Genomic DNA, 15,358 nt, shown 5'->3' with positions numbered 1-15,358 from the left:
TTGTAAGATAAATATCCATATTTCAAATGTAATAAACACTTTTTTCTCACTTTCGCTGACTGTGGTACGCGGAAGACGCTCCGGCGGATGACGTAAGACGTAAGATGTAGGCGTCGTGCGCGTGCCTCCGAGAAATGCAGGAGCAAAGAAAACAAAGTTTCCTTACTTTAGCAAAGGAAAACCAGTCTCCTCTTGGCTTATATCGAAATCCTCCGATGCATGGATTTGCTACAGGAGGCCTTTATTCACCTCTCGGAGCCGTGTGAGGCACGTTTTATTACGGATGCGCGCACTTTATTTCACGTCTTCTGAACTGTTGACAACCAACACCCGCTTACCCCCATTGAAAGGCTTGGAGGGGCCAAACAATTTTTAATATAACTCCGATTGGATTTGTCTGAAAGAAGAAAGTCACATACACCTAGGATGCTTTGAGGGTAAGTAAAACAGGCTAATTTTCATTTTTTGGTGAACTAACCCTTTAAGCAGGAACAATTTCCACCACCCGCAGCCCCTTCTGAAACCATGAGATAAATTGGTTGAAATTGCCAGTGACTCCACGCTGACAGGAGTTTGAGTGTTTGTCTCGCTCTCTCAATGTGTATGAGACACAAATGGAGCTGAATTAGGGTTAGGGTTCACAGGTAACACTCTGAAGCTCTAAATCACTCAGACATGCTTAAATCTGATGGTTTATGTACCATGCGTTTACAGTGATGGTGGCTTCTCTCCATATGAGATCTCTGGAGATCACATTTCATTCTCAGATTCATCCATTTTCATTTGGGACAATTAGGTAAAGGGAACCTTCCAAACTGTAGCTGGGCACATGTAAATCTATAAATTTCCCTCCTTTATTTATTGTAAAAGGTCAAATTTTCTACTCTTTTATTATATATTCAGGCAACCATATTAAGTAAAATAAGATATAATGGTAAAAACTTTTGGTTCAATTCATTAACATTAGTTAATGCATTGGGTATCATGAACTAACAGTGAACAATACTTTACAGTATATATTAATCTAGGTTAAAGTTAATTTCTACATATACAAACACATTTTAACAGAAATGATTTAACAGTAATTTTTACAAAGCTTACGCTACACATACGTCCTATGTCATCCGCTGGAATGCCATTCCCGTGTATGTGCAAATGACAGTTAGCGGAAGCTAGAGATTACTATTTATAGGGCCAGATTTACTAAACAGGGCAAATTAGCGTTAGAGCGCAATTCCATAAGCGCCGATGGGAGGGGAAAATTCTGCATGTGATTTACTGACAATGGGCACATTAAAGAACACAGATGCAACCAGATCATTTCCATAATGACCAGCGCAATCTACCAAGAGCAGAGCAAATTACCGCCTGCTTTAAGACATGCTTTTTTTGGGCGTTAAATAATGGCGCAAATACCAGTAATTTGATGGGTGCAAACGTTAGTAAATCGCATTGCGTGATTCATTTCAATAATTCCCTCCCATAAATTTTGCGTCTGAAAGGGAAACTCCTACAAATGCATATTCAATAAGGTCAGACGCAAAAATAACTGTCCACGCCTTTTCAGCGCTAACTCTTCACTGCGCGTTTTTAGTAAATCCTGACAGTAATATTTTAACACCAAAAGACGGTTTGTGCTGACGCAAACTGTTAGTAAATCTGGCCCATAAAGTTTTAAATATGGATATTTTCCTTACACAAATGCATCACTTCAAGAGGCCTTCATTAACCCCCCGGAGCCATGTGGAGCACTTTTTATGATGGATGGATGCACATAATCCACTTGGACCTGGACTTCAAAATCTCGACCCCCATTCACTGCCATTATAAAGCTTGGAAGAGCCAGGACATTTTTTTATATAATTCCGATTATATTGTCTGAGAGAAGAAAGTCATGTACAACTAGGATGGCTTGAGGGTGAGTAAATCATAGGGTAATTTTTATTTTTGGGTGAATTATCCCTTTAAATTAGTATATGTTAAGGCATCTCTACAGTTTGGTGGAACCAAATCTGGACTGCAGTCCACTAATTGGTTACCTCTTCCATAGATAAACTTATGATGAAAAGCGATTCTTATCATACCATAAAATACTCTTCATTTAGAGAGTGGAAAATAAGAAAGGAGGAGTCACATATCACAGCAAAGTCTACAAAGCACTGCAATTTTCCTTTGAACTGCTGCTTTAGAATACCTGTCTGCTTGCCCGCCTGTCTGTCTGGAAAGGAGGAGTCACATATCACAGCAAAGTCTACAAAGCACTGCAGTTTTCCTTTGAACTGCTGCTTTAGAATACCTGTCTGCTTGCCCGCCTGTCTGTCTATCGACCTGTCGCTTGCTATTGAACCAGACATGCACACAGCTGCGCTTCTCTCTGAAGCTAAAGAACAGGAGGTGTTGTATGATTGACAGTTCTGCAGGCTCAGAACAACGACCCAGCTGGAGATGATACCCTGTGTTTATTTAAAGCCCACAAATCAGCCATCTCTGCTCTTTCTATTACGCTCACACATGCGCACACAAGCACATACCCCTCGTCTGATCTACACAAGTTTTTTCAATCTACAGATGTTTCTCTCACTGTCGGTTTACATATTTTCGTCATGTATTTTAATCAAGACTCTTTAAAGTGCTTCAACCAAAGTCCCTTTCAAGAAAAGTCAGTTCACTTGGCAGACATCCAGGCTTTCAGGAATACAAAACCAACTCCTATTGACTTGAATGGGGAAATACCAAAATCTCAAAAACTGCTTACCACACTCAAATAGCATTAAAACAGTCTGTATGTCATGTTGGTTTGGCCAATGTCCATATGCAATTTAAAGTATGAGTTTCATGGGTTTCTATGTTAACCAGAGCATTTAATAGTGCTCTGGGCTCTGCAGGTCAGGTTCCGCAAGTAAAAATTACTATTATTACTACTTTTTTAATTTTAGTGATGATTTGAAATATAAACTGAAATATAAAGATTCACAATTGTCTTATCATTTGATATATGTTTAGTAAAAACAACACTTCATCCTTATGCTTGCTTGCTTTTTTTAAATATATTTGGTTGAATTCACATTAAACATGCCCTTCCGAATCTTTGGACACTCCACTAGTGCCAACATTATGCTCTGTACTGTTTTTTTTGTACTGCTCTTTGTACTTTTTTACATTTTATCGAAATACAGTAACATACAAACATATCAAATAAAGCACAATAAAATGAAAGTGGCATTTTGATCTCCACTGTAAATCTCATATCAACGCCCAGATAAATCTCCGCTACTCCCCTGCACACTCTCAGGGGTAGAGAAGCACTGTGGGATTGATTAGAGCAGATCGATGTGCTAATCCACGAGAGCTGTGCACTATATCAGTCAGTGTGATGCTGTGGAGGAGCACATGTGGAGTTTGTTTTATCAGAGCTGCTGGTCCAGATAGCCCTTGTGAGGCAGGAGAGAAAAGTTGAAAATAAGGAGAAATGACAGGAGTGGAATGTGTAAGGTCAGTCTGAGAACGAGAGTTAAAGCGAGAGAGGAGGAGTGAAACATGTGACAGCAGGACATCAGCAACTAGGATTCACACAGTGAAAAACACAGTTTTTATGATGCCCTGAAAACCTTTAGGGAGGAAGTTTGTATTAAATCCTGCACTGGTGGTGCACACAAACCCTTTCTGCACGCTGTTACTGTGAATAAGGATGAGGGATCCAGCAATTGTTGCTAACACCACACTCATTCATGTACAAAAGCTCTAAGAACACAAGCTGACAATAGCAGCCGTCACACCTAACGAGTGAACACACTCTGCCTGTACGGCACAGCACACAGCAGCTGAGGTAATGAGTCTGTTCAGAATGAATGTGAGAGGATGTGTGCTTTTATGTCTCGAACAACATCCACTGAAGATTTTCTCGTGTGAAGCTAAACCAACCATATCAAAGAGATCCCACTTTCATTAAAGGGGTCATATTGTAGATTTTCCCCCCTGAGGTCTGCTTTAAAAAATATTCAATTTTTGAAATGCCTCCAGGCATAATTGCTATTCAAAAATAAAAAATGTATCTATATATATTGCACCCGCCCCCACCCATGAACCCCACCCCCCACTGTCCTCTTTTTGGAAAGCTAAAATATGGTCACCCTAATTTAAATATACAGTACATTAAATAATTAAGACATCACTAACAGGTAAAGTAAAATATAATGAGTACATAGTCTAATATTTCGTGAAATTCTCTTCTCTAGACCTTCATATCTCTAGCAAAGTACAAGCGGACACTGTATCTGAAGACAGCAGTATACATGAATTCACAGCATTCATAAAACAGTAGGCAAAAAGTTCCCAGAAGACCTACTACTCCATGTCAGATTCTGAAATGCGCATCCAGTTTACAATCCTATGAGGCCACAGGAGAGGAGCTATGCATGGAAGTGAAGTGACACAACTGGCTCTGGTAGGTCACATGACAATGACAACATGACAACTATAGTATGGCTAGATTACATTCATATAAACACATTCAAAATAAGTAGCTACTCAGAGTATGAAATTGTGGATGCAGCCCATGACTTATATTACTTATATGTGGGCAGTTATAAATTCATATTTCAAAATTTCAGAACTACCCATTTTTGCAGCTTGCAGTATGCTTTCACAGTACAATGAATGAACTCATCTTAAAAGACTATGTTCATGATATAATGATAAAAGCCCTATTAATATGTATACACATTACACAGTGTACTATGCATTTTCATTTCTTAGCAGATGGATTTTGACCAAAGCAACATGAACATGTATAAAGGTTATGCTGACCATTCAGAAAGCACCTAAAAGATACAAAAGGAGTTCTTTGTACTGACTCTTTGTTAAAAAGAAAAAAAAAGAAAAAGAGGCTTTCATTTGGTGTAGTGGATGGTTTCTCACAATAAAAGTCAGAGTGGCCACAGGGCTTTACAGGATCATATTCATACAGTAAAGGATGCGACTACAGTGTCCAGTGATATGACAGGGTAATATTAGCAATCTCAGCCACTCAGCCATTTGCTCAAGGGACACATTTAGCCCTGTAATTCAATTACTCATTCTCAATGTACATGGCAGTATGATTTATGACATATGCTGCACTGGGAGGATGAATTCTGCCAGTCACTGTGCATCTACTTTCATTTTTGGTCAACCCTCTTGATGTTGATTGCAACTGAAATAATAGTTTACCCCATCATTTAAAAATCATCTATTTCTGTGACAGCACTGGGTGAATGTATTCACCGAAGCACGCTAGTACCTTCTCTTCAGAATGGCTGGATGCTTTTGATGCATATTTATGTAAAACTGTAGCCAAGACCTAAATGTCATGCCACAATGTTACTAATATACATAAAAATCTCTAATTAATGCAAGCTGAACGTTTTTATACATCAATTGAGTTGCATTTGTGCAATTATGGAAAATGAATAATCTCCATAACAGCATGGTAAAGCATAATATCTTAATATGCATGCTAGCAAACTATGGTTGATAAGTTGTATTATATTTGCATGAGGCTAAAAGAGACTGACCAAGAAAACAATGTTTCAAACCTAAGCAAAAAATAAAGAGAGAGAAATTAATAAAGGTGACTGCAGAGGAGTATGCAATGAGACAGTGAGTGACAAAAAAGGGAAAATCAGAAAAGAAATGGGACAGGGAGAGAGGGAGAGACAAACAGACACAAAGAGCACCGTGGGAGGTGTTTGATCATGCTATGATTCTTCTCAAATGTCAAAGGCTCTTCGCAAGCACTCTCACTTAGCTCTGACAGACAGAGAGATAAAGAGCAACAGAGAGAGAGTCATCTCAACTCATAAATACTGGCAGATGGACAAAGGAGCTGGCCAGAGGATAATCAGACGATCCTCAGCGATCCTTCACTTTCATCCGCAGAAATTTGCTTAATTGATTTGACATGTTATAAAATGTTCATGTGATAATGCATTCCAATATTTCTCTATGTGCAACTTAGATTTAATGTACTACACTAAAAATTTAACGGGACAGTTAAAATTGTGTCCTCGTTTCCTAACCTTCATTTCGTTCTAAACCCATATGACTTTATTTCTTTAGTGTAGATCTTTTGAAAAATGTACTCGCCATCTTTTCCATACAATGAAAGTGAATGGGTATCTGGGTTGTCGAGTATATAAAAGCAACATATCATTAATGTGGTCCATATGACTTTTGTACTACAAGTCGTACAATAGTTTTGTGTGAGGAACACACCTAAATTTAATTCATTATTCATTGAAATTGTTGCCCGCCATTCAAATACTGCATAGATGATGTCAATGAAAACACACCATATGTAAGATTTTAGAGTCTTTTTCCTCACACAAAGCTCATCATATAGCTTCAGAAGACTTGAAAAATAGTGTCATATGGACTAATATTATAATACTTTGATGTTATGTTGTTATTTTGGAGCTTGACATGCCAGATCCCTTTTCACTCTTATTATATGTAAAAGAGCGAGCAGTACATTCTCCAACATTTCTTCTTAATTTCTTGTGTTCTGCTGAAGACAGCAAATCACACAGGTTGTAATACAGGAGCTTTATTTTTGGGGGAACTATGCCTTTAAAGATAATTTTGTTTGTTAATTAAAGCCGTAGGGTAAACAGTGAGAAACTTCAAAGTTCAGCAACTCTTCACAATAAGATTTGCTTTGATATTAAACTAAAAAGCCATTTGTAAAGTTAGTACTTAATGCAGCCTGACAAATCCCAACAGATTAAACATGCAATAACTGTCATACATATTGCATTATTCTGCTTGTATTCGGGTGGAATTCAAAGCAAAAATGCTTTTATATTGTTTGAAAAAGAAATGCCAGGAAAACCGTCTGTGTACACTGCAAGCATAGCCTCAGTCAATAAACCATCCAAGACAAAGATGAAGAATATGCTATCCTGTATAATATGTGTGATATTGTGTGATAAACTGGCTTGAAGCTATAATGGGACCTTCAGAAGAGCACAGTGCAGAGCTGTAGGGGTCGATCACTGCCCTCAAGACACTTGTGGGATTGAGAAGGCTTGAGGACATTTGTAAGCTACATGGAAGAGAAATGAGCCAAACAAGCAGAAGTTTTCAGCAAATAACACTGAGACACATCTCATCTGGTGTCTGCCGATTACACTGATGAACTCTGAAACCAAAGTCAATAAGTGGGATGAAAGGGAGGAAAAATGTGTTAAGTAAAGACAGACACAGAAAAGTGACAAAAAACCCCAACAACACTCACAAAATAGACTGTATTCATTAAAATGAGCTATAACAACACAATTCTACAACATTTTAATACAAGCAATCAACGTAAATTCCAAGCCAAAGGCCGTGTGACTAATGTATCAAATCACCATATTGACCGCATATCCACAAAAAAAAAAACAGCAAAAGCAAATTTATGGCAAAAAGCCAAAAACTGTAGAAAAGTATTAAAAATGTGTTATAGAGGAGTGATTCATCAGAGAAACGCAGGCAGTGGTGTGGTGGTGCATACAGTATGTGCAGTGACCTGAGTTTAAATCCCGCTCAGTCCTTCTCATTTTCACTGCATTTAGTTGGCATAACTAAATTAATTTGGACAAAAAAACTACTAGACCAAATCCATTCAAACTATTTATTTTTGTTGAGAAGGCTTACAGTTATTTAACTGCATGGAAAAGCGTCCTGAATTTAATTACGTAAATGTTTTATTATTGAATGAACAAAGGAGTTGAATACGATAAGGGGAAGCGATTAGGAAGCCAATGGTCGGGGAGGTTTAAAGGAAAGGTTTAAAGCAAAGGAATTCAATGCTGAACAATATACTAAATAACCGATTATAATGAAGTAATAAAAACGGAAGGTTCTCCGTGCTGAAGAGGAGAGCTGAGGAACAGAGAGAGAGCAGAGAGAGGACGCTCATACTAATGATTCCTCTCTAACAAGCCTCTGCTCGCTCTTTTATGTGGTGTTGCTCTTAGGACGCCTGAGGGAGAGATTCCTGTCAGACCCAGACCTGCACTGAAGTTCCACCGTAGACTACCCAGAGAAATCATACTTTATCCAGCTCTCATAACTGAACACATCTGCTACAGGCAAAAGGAAAGACAAAAATTTCAGGTGAAAAGGCCAGGATCAGAATCACATCAACAAATTAAATATTTAACGGTTGTTTCTCATTCTGCGGCAGGGAGAATAACTGGTGTTGTTATTGTTAACTGAAACAATTGTTAACATTTTTGGTACAGAAATACATTAAAGTTAAACAAATATTTGAAGCAAAAAAAATGATGAAAACATAAAATAGCTAAAACTAAATTTATAAATATATAAAAATAAAAGCTCACAAAATATTAAATAAAATAGAATAGTAATATAAATATTATATAAATTAGTAATAAGAGTATATAAATAATACTAAAATCCCTAGTGAAAAATAAATATATTAAAGTGTATTTGAAATACATTTATTTCATGCTAAGTATACAACAAATTACATATTTATGTACTTAATAAAAATACCCTGCAATTGTACTAAACTATACTTAAAGTCTGATAAATTTGAACAACTAATTTTGTGTTTAATGCACTTTAATTGTACGGAAGTAGTGCTGAAGTCCAACTAAAGATATACTGAAGCATGTTTGATTGTGTTAAAGTGGAACTATTGCAAGTATACCTCATGTACACTTTAAATGTCTTGCATTTAAAGGAGACATACTGTATTATGCCACTTTTTACAATATGTAATATAAGTCTCTGGTGTCCCCAGAATGTGTCTGTGAAGTTTCAGCTCAAAATACTCCACAGATCATTTATTATATCATTTTGAAAATGCCTATTTTGAGTGGAAGCAGAAACACGCTGTTTTTAGGGCCTGTTTCTTTAAATGCAAAGGAGCTGCTGCTCCCCGCCCCCTTTTCCAGAATAAAGCTGTGCCATTACAGCTCGGACCTGCTAAAAACATCTGTTTTGGTTCTGATTATCATGATTATCGCGCTGAAATCATGCGTTTATGAGTTTAAACTTCTGATATACGGTTTTCTGAGAGCACACGGAAAGAAAGCGGCTGTCACTGCATGCGAGTACTCCTCTGAGGCTGGGACTCTAAACAGTGTTCTGTGCTCGTCTGTGCATCCAAAGACAGAGCATTTAGCATATTTTGCTCAAACTTTCGCCATGGCATTAGAACTGGTACACCATTGTCGCTTGCGAAAACACAATAACGGCGCCGTCAATCCCTCATTGAAGAAAAATCACGTTCAAAATAAAAACCGCAACCCAGGATTTTTTCACGCAACTTTACAAAAAAAGAAGCCCAAAGTCACGTATAATATGCGGACTTGGCAACTCTGCGCCGTGGGTGTAAACTTACAGATTAAGGGGCGGTAATATTATAATGAGATCCCTTTGCCACGTCACCAAGGGAGCGGAATCAGACGCGCTCGTTTTCTCAGACGCTTGCAGAAAAAGGCTTCCCAAAACAAAGTTACTGGGTTAATCTTTTTCACGTTTCCTTGGTTGGTAGATGCACTGGGGACCTGATTATAGCACTTAAAACCTGGAAAAGTCAGATTTTCATGATATGTCACCTTTAAAGACCGATATTCAGAGATCATACAATCCTCATAAATAGTGACATTAAAGCATATTTTAAGCTTAATATTAAGAAATGTGCATTGTGGACAAGCAGTACTCCAAATTGTTTCATTGTAATTTTTACATCAGTAAGTTTTGAGTGATATGTCAGTAAATATGTTAATAGATTTGAACTATACTTAGTATGTAAGAAATGTTTTTCAAATATATTACTTTTTTACTAGGGATAACGCATACAAAAACATTGATATCACTGTTTACTTGAAAACACTGTCTGAATGTTTTAGTATCCCATCCATGCAAATCAGGTAATATTCGATGTGCTAAAAAATGACAGACAAAAAGACATTTTATTTAATCACTTCACTTTTGTAAGGTAATACCATGCAGTAATTGAATGAATTTGGCCCCAGCAAGTTTCAATGACAAACAACACTTATTGCACAGCTCTCTGGAATACTTTACTCTGATTGGTCAGTGGCAACATCTCGCAATCAAATGACAATACAATGACCATTAAACTATACAGCTTGACCTTTGTTTCAGGAAACTGATTTCCTAGCTACTTTAACGCCTCTTTCTTCTCCTATTATTTTACGCTAATGACTGGTTGACTGCACATTGTCCAGATTACAGTGATATCAATGCTGCAATATACAATGCAAATCACAATGCAACAGACTTTTTCTTTTGCATTGTAATGCAGGACCACTCATAAATACACACAAGCACACACATGTAGTCCTACGAGTGTTGAATGGGGAGATTAGAGAGCAGTAATGTGTAATTGAGGATATGGCCTGTAAACGTGGGCTGATAATTACACTGGGCGGCATTTCTCTACGGCCTCTACAGTAATAGGTAAAGTGATAATGGCATTAGTGATTGCCACTTACACAAGAAGGACTCGCGCTAGCCTCCATTAACCATACACGCACATATATAGGCATGTGCACACAAACACACACAGTTTTCTTTCACACTTATAGCTCACGGAATCAGAGCACACAACAGCAGCATTTAAATGCAAATGCATGTTGATTAAAAGGTAAAACTGAGCAGGTTACAACCTGTCCTGCTCACGTCACACCTGTACGCTTGGCGTCAGCAAATACACAACATTTTATGTTTTTTTTTTTACTCTTCCAGCTTCTTTTTTTTATGTAAAAAGCCTTATAACTCACTAAAAAGCACGTAGGATCCAAAAAGGTGGCTTGGTGTTTAAACATCCTTTCTTATTGATTTTTTTCCCTTCTATCCTTCTCTATTTGTCCCTTTGGCTGAGTGCAATGGATAGAAACATTCGTGTAGCAGAGGTTTAATATATAGGTATGCAGGAATATAATTTAAGAGGTCGGTGAGAATGACCCTTATATCAGGAGGACCGATCAGACTTCATTCTGTGTTGGAGATTGCCCAGGAGTTTGACAAACACGTACACACATATAAACACTGGCAAACGCAAAGGGAATACGAAGGTAAAGTGACAGAAGATGAAAAAGCTAATAACACGTATCTTTGTGATAAGGGCCGGTGGCCCGTGGGGGTTTGGTTATTTACATGAAGATGAGAGAACACTCTTATTTTTGTTAGCGCAATTAAAAGCTCCTTGAGTGGTACTCCTGGGATGAGGAAAAAAGGTTCAAACATAAGAGAATTACAGTTTAATTAAAGGGGTCATATGATGCTGCTAAAAAGAACATTATTTTGTGTATTTGGTGTAATGAAATGTGTTTATGCGGTTTAAAGTAAAAAAAACGCATTATTTTCCACATACTGTACATTATTGTTTCTCCTCTATGCCCCGCCTTTTTGAAACGCGTCGATTTTTACAAAGCTCATCGGTCTGAAAAAGTGAGGTGTGCTCTGATTGGCCAGTTATCCAGTGCGTTGTGATTGGCCGAATACCTCAAGCGTGAGACGGAAATGTTACGCCCCTTGCCATATTGTGATGATGCCGTGTCCGGCAGGAGCAACGAGACAAAAACATGAAAACCCATTACAAACGAGGCATTAATAAATAAAATAGCAATAAAAATTAAATAATAAAATGTTAAAAGAAAAAATTAATAAACCGATTACCAATTATATTAGCATCACAACAATTTTAGTGAAATTGTTCAAAATCCTAAAACCTAATTTACATTTTGTAGCCCATATTTTAAATGTGGCCTCAGACTTTTTTGTTAGATAAATTTGAATATTAAATCAGTGCGAGTTCTGAAACAATGCTTTCCATGACATGAACGAATATGATGTTTTTCCTCGGATTTATATCAGATCCTTTATGTAAATAACTAACTACGCCTTGAATATCAACTTAAATTATATATCCACAGGCCGTTGTTTTATTCAGGGCACCAGAACATTTTAAATGACTCATAAACTCTCTTAAAATGGGTACTGGCCAGTCAGCATAAAGTAAAGCTGATATTGCTGGATTCTGTGCACAATGACTGAATAATACTTCCTGTGCTCAGAGGAAGGTGAATAAATATTCAGTGTGCCCCTGTTGACTTCCCCCAACACGAGAAATTGATTAAAAAAATATGCATTTTATAAGGCCAGAGGACTGACAAAGCAGTTTTCACCTTATAGGTGGTATTCGCCCAGAGAGCATGTTATATACCAGTGAACAGTGACATATCGTCCATCCCTAACACAGCATATACACTACCGTTCAAAATTTTGGGATCAGGTTAAAAAATATATATATATTTTTATTCAGCAAAGACACTTAAATTGATCAAATGTTACAGTAAAGACATTTATCATGTTGTATAAAGATTTATACTTCAAACAAATGCTGTTGTTTTCAAAGAATCCTGGAAAAAATTACGGTTCTACAAAAATATGAAGCAGCACAACTGTTTGCAACATTAATAATAATAATGTTTCTTGAGCACCAAATCATCATATCAGAATGATTTCTGAAGCAACATATGACACTGAAGACTGGAGTAATGATGCTGAAGATTCAGCTTTGCATCAAAGAAATAAATTACATTTTAAAATATATGTAAATAGAAAAACATCACTTTAAATTATAAACATATTTCACAGTATCTGTTTTTGCTGTATTTCTGATCAAACAAATGCAGCCTTGGTGCCAGGGGCGGATCTACCGGGGTGGCACGGGGTGGCAACTGCCACCCTAAGAAATGTCACAATAACAATAACATGAAATCAATAAGAAGATGCCGATCACGGAAACTAATAGCAGAGTTAGGTAAGAATCTATTCGTATTGCAGTTTTCTCGATTGTTAACATATAACTGATTTTAGTTGCCACTTTTTTTCCAAACAATTAATTCCGTTTTCAAAACAAAGACACATTTCTCAAAAAGTTTAACAATGAGTAAGTTAAACATTAGGTAGCAAAACTGATGACACACCAATCAGAATCTCTGCATGCTAACAACGGAGAGAGGAGAGAGCTGAGCTAAGGGGTTTTATACTTACACATACAGTATAATTACAGTACAGTATCAGTACAATAGATAATGAAAATTTCACTATTCTATATGTACAGTAAACTGTAGCATATGTTGTACACCTTCAAGCGACTGTAGCACATGTTGTACACCTTCAAGCGTGTGACTGTCAAATTTTATTTGTAACCATTTTTTTATGTGTACTGCATTTTTGCCGAACTGAGCAATGACTGCCTAGAAATATAGCTAGTCTTTTGTCAGGAGACCAAGAAACTGCTATAGTACTGTATATTGTAATGAAATTTGGCCAAATATGCAAAGGATGCTACATTTACTTTTTTAAAATTTATTTTTTACTGTACTGTATTGCATACCAAGTTCATACAATTCTTTGGTATGTGAACAGTGAACTTTTCTAGTGCTTTTCATCTACTGCAAGATTACTTTACAGTAGTAAAATGAAAATGATTTTTCCCCAAAAGTTCATTGCTGAATTATACATCTGTATCTGTAATTTAATTGATGTATACTGTAATAGACATTGAGCTGCAAAAATAATTTCTGAATCGTAAGAGTTTTGTTACAGTGTTATTGATCTCAGTGTTCACTGGGCAGGAAAGTCATCTGTGTATTTGAATTGTAAGCATTTACAGTTAAGTTTTTCAACTGCTTACACACAAAATCTTTACTTGTCACACAATTTCTGAAACCTGACACAAACACCAGAACCACACACCAAATCTGCAAAATCATATACTAATTCTCGGCCTTTCAATTTTTCAATTTTTCAAAACACAACACACAATTCTCTATGTAACACACAAAAATTTAACAGGAATTAATATTATGGCAAAGGTGTTTGCAAATGTTTGCTTTTGAGATGTGTTTGTGATATTTTGAATGCAGTGCTTCATTTTGCAAGAGATGTGAGGCATTTTGCATTTTGTGTGTGCAATTCTTGGATTTGTCTGTAAAGTTTGGAAAAAAAGAGGCAAAGTTTTGAAAATGTGTGTAAGCAGTACAAAAAACCTGTAAGAAAAACTGTAATAACTAGATTGAAAAGTTTGAAAGACAAATCTATGCTGGCTTGTCTTAAAGTCTTGTTTAAAAAACGTAAATGGTTTGGTCAGTTAGATGTTCTAGATGTTTGCTAAAGTGTTGCTAGTTGGTTGCTATTTGATATTATTGTATTTCTTTCTAATGTCAGGAAATTCAAAAATATTTATTGCTCTTAAACTTGCATTAAACGTGATTATACCATCTAAGTAGCCTATGTAATTTTAATAGAACCGCATGTCTTCTTTAGTGATACAAGCTCAGAAACATTTATAACCTAAGTTTTTTATGTTGTGTATTGACTTGGTTCCATGATGGATATTGAAATGTTGTTAGTACAGATGATTACTTAATGGTAATACAATATTTGTGAACACAACTGTGTATGTCAGACCATAAATCCCCAAAAACTATGCATGGGGGCTTGCTTTGGTGTTGCCACCCCTCATAGACCCCATGCCACCCCTTTGCCACCCTAAAAATTATTTTCTAGATCCGCCCCTGCTTGGTGCACATAAGAGACTATATATCTTAATGCTGTCAATCGATAAAAAAAAATGAACTAATTAATCGCACATTTTTTTCTTAATCGCGATTAATACCATCTAACATTAAAGTTTTTAAATATACTTTTATATTGCAAGTATATGGTTGATAGAGTTTGTTCTGGGTGATTACAGATATTCCCACCTCTGTTAATAACAGAAAATCAAACGTCGTTTTCAAAACTGATCCAGTTTCAGTGTTTTAATATTACTGTATTTCTTTCTAATGTCGGGAAATTCAAAAGTTTTTGTTGCTCTTAAACTTGCACTTAACGTGATTATACCATCTAAGTAGCATTGACTATAGCCATTCAACATTACAGTATAATTGAGAGCTATCAATTTGAACATTTATCAGACTTTAAAAAAATAACTTCTAATTTAAGTGAACTTAAAACATTCTTCACATAAACCCATTATAATAAATGTCATATTTATCTGTGCCCTTCAGCAAAACTATACAGAAATTGAAATTGAAGTTATTAAACACTAAATTCTAAATCTGACACGCATCGTATTTTATCTCAACTCTCTCTACCATTTCTGACCCACTTCAGGTCTTAAAGTCTCTAGTAATGAACTGACGAGTTAAATCAGGTGTGTTAGATGAGGGAGACGCGGTGCTCCAGGATTGTTTTGAAAACCATTTCAGAGACATGTTCTTAAATGTGACTCATATAAAATATATTACATGCATGCACAGTTTTA

General features: G+C 36.4%; 1 protein-coding gene across 1 annotated transcript in view; it reads right to left on the bottom strand.

Moving 5' to 3' along the window:
* The window catches only part of LOC107671938 (kelch domain-containing protein 8B-like), a 103,620-nt gene that overhangs the window by 15,970 nt on the left and 72,292 nt on the right, over positions 1-15,358 (bottom strand). The gene's annotated exons all lie outside the window — the stretch shown is intronic.

The sequence above is a fragment of the Sinocyclocheilus anshuiensis genome, unplaced genomic scaffold, assembly GCF_001515605.1.
Source record: "Sinocyclocheilus anshuiensis isolate Anshui unplaced genomic scaffold, SAMN03320099.WGS_v1.1 scaffold1053, whole genome shotgun sequence".
Taxonomy (NCBI): domain Eukaryota; kingdom Metazoa; phylum Chordata; class Actinopteri; order Cypriniformes; family Cyprinidae; genus Sinocyclocheilus; species Sinocyclocheilus anshuiensis.
Note: the sequence above shows the minus strand (reverse complement) of the source record. Positions and strands in the feature narration are given on the sequence as shown.